Source organism: Equus caballus, chromosome 6, assembly GCF_041296265.1.
Source record: "Equus caballus isolate H_3958 breed thoroughbred chromosome 6, TB-T2T, whole genome shotgun sequence".
Lineage (NCBI taxonomy): Eukaryota > Metazoa > Chordata > Mammalia > Perissodactyla > Equidae > Equus > Equus caballus.
In genome coordinates this window covers 38,576,680-38,582,679 of record NC_091689.1, presented here as the reverse complement: position 1 = coordinate 38,582,679, position 6,000 = coordinate 38,576,680, and positions in this window count along the sequence as shown.

The window sequence follows — 6,000 nt, the reverse complement described above, 5'->3', positions numbered from 1 at the left end:
TGTGCCACAGACGGTTCCGGCGCATCCGGAAGGTGGTTTCGGCATGTCTGGCAGATGGTTCAGTCTTGTATGGCAGGTGGATCAGTCGTGTGGGGCACCTGGTTCCGGTGTGTGCTGCGCCTGTTTCTGGTGTATCTGCCAGGTGGCTCTGGCGTGTCAGGCATGTGGTTCAGTTATGTCTGGCACCTGGTTCCGGGGTATCATCCAGGTGATTTTGACATTTCCTGTGGGTTGTCCAGGCATGTCAGGCAGGTAGTTTCAGGGAATCAGGCACCTGGTTCTGGCGTATCCATTAGGTGGTCCCGGTATGTCTGGTAGGTGATTCTGGCGTGTGCAGCACATGGTTCTGGCGTATCCAGCAGGGGATTTCAAAGTGTCCAGCAGGTGGTTCCAGTGTGTCCAGCACCTGGTTCTGGCATGTCTTGCAGGTGATTCAGTCGTGTCCGGCACCTGGTTTTGGTGTGTGCAATACTGTTTCTGGTGTATCCATCAGGTGCTTCTCACTAGAATGGCAGGGGGTTCAGGCATGTCCAGCAGTTGGTTCTGGCGTGTCGGGCACATGGTTCCAGTGTGCAGGGCATGTGGTTCCAGATTGTCCATCAAGTGTTTCAAGCTGTTCTAGCAGGTGGTTCAAGTGTGTCCGGCATGTGTTTCAGGTGTGTCCGGCACCTGGTTCTGGCCTGTGCTGGACCTGTTCCTGGTGTGTCCATCACACGGTTCTGGGGTGTCTGGCACATGGATCTGGCATATTCAGCATGTGGCTTAAGGGTACCGGGCACCTGGTTCTGGTGTTTCTGACAGTTGGTTCCTGTGTGTCTGGCATGTGGTTCCACTATGTCCTGAAGGTGATTCCTGCACGTTCTGAAGGTGGTTCCCGCGTGTCCGGCAGCTGGCTACCGTGTGTCCGGGACCTGATTCCGTCGTGTGCTGTTGGTACTTTCAGAGTGTCCAGGTGTTTGTTCCGGCGTGTCTGGTAGTTGGTTCCCACATATGTCTGGCAGGTTATGCCAGCCTTTTCCGGAAATTGGTTGTGGCATATCCAGGACCTGGTTCTGCTGTATCCGGCAGCTGATTTTGGAGTGTCCGGCAGGTTGTTCTAGTGTGTTAGGCTAGTGGTTCCGGCTTGTGTGGCAGGTGTTTGTGGCTTGTCTGGCACCTGGTTATGGTGTATTCGGCAGATGGTTTCAGGGTATTTGGCACGTGGTTGCGGCATATCCAACAGGTGGTTCCGAAGTGTCTGGCATGTGGTTCTGGTATGTTTGGAAGATGGTTCTGGTGTGTGATTTTGGTGCTTCTGGCATTTCCGGGAGTTGGTTCTGGTGTGTCAGAGTCATGGTTCCAGTGTCTCCAGCTGGTTGTTCCAGGTGATTCTGGCGTGTCCAGCGGGTGTTTCCAGTGTGTCTGGCAGGTTGTTCTGGCGTGTCTGTGTGGTGGTTCCAGAGTGTCCAGCAAGTGGTTCTGGTATGTCTGTCACTTTTTTCTGGTGTATAATGGGCCTGGTTCCAGGGTATCTGGCAGGTGATTTTGGTGTGTCTGGCAGGTGGTTCTGGCCAGTCAAGCAGGTGGTTCCAGTATGTTCAGCAGGTGGTTGAGGCGTGTCCAGCAGGTGGTTCATGTCTTTCAGGGAGGTGGTTCCAGCATGTCTGGCGCGTGATGCTGTCATATCTGAGAGGTGGTTCTGTCATTCCCAGCATGTGATTCCGGAGTGTCCGTCAAGTGGTTCTGGCATATCCAGCAGGTGATTTCGGCATGTGAAGCAGGTGGTTCTGGTGTGTCCTGCAGGTGCTTCATGTGAGTTTTGGACCTGATTCTCGCGTCTGAGGTGGGTGGTTCCTGAGTATTCAGATGATGGTTCCAACGTGTCTGACAGTTGGTTCCAGCATCTCAGGTGGGGGGGGGGGTCACACAAGTTCAGCAGGTGGTTCCGGCGTGTGCCACAGGTTCCTGCACACCCAGAAGGTGGTTTCGGAGTGTCTGGCAGATGGTTCAATCTCGTCTGGCAGATGGATCAGTCGTGTGGGGCACCTGGTTCCGGCGTGTGCTGTGCCTGTTTCTGGCATATACGGCAGGTGGTTCCCTTACGTCTGGCACATGGTTACAGGGTATCATGCTGATGACTTACACCGTCCTGTGGTTTTTCCAGGCGTATCGGACACCTGGTTCTGGTATGTCTGGCAGGTACTTTCAGCGAATCAGGCAGCTGGTTCCGGGATAGTAAAAAGGTGATCTCGGCGTGTCTGGTAGGTGATTCCGGCATGTGTAGCACATGGTTCCGGCATATCCGGCAGGTGATTTCGAATTGTCCGGCAGGTGGTTCCAGTGTGTGCGGCAGCTGGTTCTGGCGTGTCTTGCAGGTGGTTCAGTCATGTCCGGCACCTGGTTTTGGTGTGTGCGACACCTGTTTCTGGTGTATCTGGCAGGTGATTCTCACTAGACAGGCAGGTAGTTCAGGCATGTCCAGCAGGTGGTTCTGGCATGTTGGGCACCTGGTTCTGTTGTTCCTGGCATGTGGTTCTGGATTGTCCGTCAAGTGGTTCAGGCTGGTCTAGCAGGTGGTTCTTGTGTGTCCAGCAGCTGTTTCAGGCATGTCCGGCACCTGGTTCTGACCTGTGCTGGACCTGTTTCTGGTGTATCCATGACATGGTTCCGGCGTGTCCGGCACATGGTTCTGGCATATTTGGCATGTGGCTCTAGGGTACCAGGCGCCTGGTTCTGGCATATCTGACAGTTGGTTCCCTGGTGTCTGGCAGGTGGTTCCTGTGTGTCTGGCATGTGGTTCTGGTAGGTTTGGAAGATGGTTATGGCATGTCTGTTGGGTGCTTCTGGCATGTCCGGGAGCTGGTTCTGGCATGTCAGAGTCATGGTTCCAGTGTGTCTGGTGGGTGGTTCCAGGTGGTTCTGGTGTGTCCGGTGGGTGGTTCCAGCATGTCTGTCAAGCTTTTCCAGCGTCTAAGGGGTCTGGTCCCAGCATATCTGGCAGGTGGTTCAGGCATGTCCAGCAGGTGGTTCAGGTGTGTCTGGGAGGTGGTTTGGTATGTCCAGCACATGGCTCTGGCATATCTGAGAGGTGGTTCAGGCATGCCTGGCATGTGCTTCCAGAGTGTCCGTCAAGTGGTTCTGGCATATCTGGCAGGTGATTTTGGCATATGAGTCAGGAGGTTCTGGCATGTCTTGAAGTTGCTTCTGGCGCATTCTGGACTTGATTCTCATGTCTGTGGTGGGTGGTTCTAGAGTGCCCAGATGATGGTCCTTATGTGTCTGACAGCTGGTTCCAGCTTGTCAGGCAGGTGCATCACACATGTCCGGTGGGTGGTTCCAGCGTGTGCCACAGATGGTTCAGGCACATCCAGAAGGTGGTTTCAGCATGTCCGGCAGATGGTTCAGACTTGTCTGGCAGGTGGATCAGTCATCTGGGGCACCTGGTTCCTGCATGTGCTGTGCCTGTTTCTGGCATATCCGGCAGGTGGCTCTGGTGTGTCCAGCTGGTGGTTCCATTATGTCTGGCACATGGTTCCGGGGTATCATGCAGGTGATTTTAACGTGTCATGTGGGTTGTCCAGGCATGTCTGACACCTGGTTCTGGCATGTCCGGCAGGTAGTTTCAACGAATCAGGCACCTGATTCTGGCATATCTAACAGGTGGTCCTGGCATGTCTGGTAGGTGATTCTGGCGTGTGCGGCACATGGTTTCCCTGTATCTGGCAGGGGATTTTGACGTGTCCTGCAGGTGGTTTCAGCATGTCTGCCATCTGGTTCTCGCATGTCTTTCAGGTGGTTCAGTCATGTCCAGCACCTCGTTTTGGCATGTGCAACACCTGTTTCTGGTGTATCCAGCAGGTGGTTCTCACAAGACAGAGTGGTGGTTCAGGAGTGTCGAGCAGGTGGTTCTGGCATGTTGGACAACTTGTTCTGGTGTGCCCGGCATGTGGTTCTAGATTGTCCATCACGTGGTTCAGGCTGGTCTAGAAGGTGGTTCAGGTGTGTCCGGCACCTGGTTCTGGACTGTGCTGGACCTGTTTCTGGTGTACCCATCACATGGATCCAGCGTGTCCGGCACATGGTTCTGGTGTATTCAGCAGGTGGCTTCAGCGTACCGGGCCCCTGGTTCCAGCATATTTGACAGTTGCTTCCATGGTGTCTGGCAGGTAGTTCCTGTGTGACTCGCATGTGGTTCTGGTACATTCTTAAGGTGGTTCTGGTGTGTCCGGCTGTGCCTGTTTCTGGCATTTCCAGCAGGTGGCTCCACCTGCTAGACATGCCGGAAGCCCCTGCTGCGCTCGTAGGAGCCAGGTACCAGAGACACTGTAACCACCTGCTGGACACGCCAGAAACACAGGCAAGACATAATTGAAGGACATGCCAGACATGCCAAACCACTTCCTGGAAACACCCAGACCACCTGCCGGACACCCCCAAAACATCTCCTGAAGAGGAATGTATCAGATGCCAGACAGGCAAAACCACATTTCGGACACATCAAAACCACGTTTCAGAAATGCCTGGAACATGGGACGGCCATGCCAGGACCAAGTGCCAGATGCAACTGGACCAGCTGACAGACATGCTTGAACAACCTGCCAGACACACCTAAACTACCCGCTGGAAATACTGAAACAATCCACTGGAAAAACCTGAACGACCTGCCTGACATGCTGGAACCAACAGCTGGGCACCTCGAAACCACCACCCAGACAGTCTGGAACCATGCACTGGAGATGCCAGAATCAGGTCCTGGAGATGCTGGAATCACGTGCAGGAACCGGCAGAATCACCCATTGCACACAGTGGACCCACTTTCTGGAAATGCCAGAACCACCTGCTGGACACAACGGAACCACCTTCTTGACATGCTGGAACCACCCCTGGATATGCTGCCACCAACCACCGGACATGACTGATCCACCTGCTGGACAGCACTGATCCACCTGCCAAACATAGCTGAACCACGAGCCGGACACACCAGAACCACCTGCCTGACATCCCAGAAACACCTGCCTGACACACTGGAGCCACCTGTCGGACATGGCAGAACCAGGTGCCGGACACTGTAAAACCACATGCAGGATATGCCAGAAGCAGATGCCAAACACATCACAACCACCTGCCGGGCATGCCAGAACCACCCACCAGACACGCCAGACAACAGGCAGGACAAGCTGAAATCACCTGCTGGATATGCCATAACCAGGTCCTGAATACACCAGAACCAACTTCAATGTCAAAATCAACTGATGGACATGCCAGAACCCCCACCCAGACATGCTAAACCACCACCTGACTTGACGAAATCAGGTCCCGGACACACCATAGCCACCTGCCAGATACGCTGGAATCACCTGCCAGACACGTGGGAATCAACTGCCAGACACCCCAGACGCACCAGCCAGGCACTTCAGAACCACCACACAGGCACGCCAGAAGCACCAGCCACACACGTCTGAACCAACTGCTGGACACCCTGGAGGCACCCACTGGAAATGCTGGAAACACCTTACCAATGTAACAGAACCACTTGCCAGACACACCGCAAACACCTACCAGACATGCCGGAAACACCTTACCAATGTAACAGAACCACTTGCCAGACACACCGCAAACACCTACCAGACATGCCGGAAACACCTGTTGGATATGCCAGAACCAGTTGCCGGACACGGCGGAATCTGGTGCCCTAAGGCCAGAAAAACCTGCTGGACATGCCCAAAACACTTGCCAGACATGCAAGTACCACCTGCCAGACATGCCAGAATCACCTGCCAGATGTGCTAGAAAAAGGTGTCGCACACACCGAAATGAGGTGCCAGACAAAACTGAACCACCTGCAGGACACCCTGGAGCCACCTACTGGATACACCAGAAAGAGGTGTCGCACATCCTGGAACCAGGTCCTGGACACGACTGAGCCAAGTGATGGACAAGCCTGAACCACCTGATGAACTCGTCGTAACCACCTTTAGGATGAGCTGGAACCATCTGGTGGACATGCTGGAAGCCGAGCAC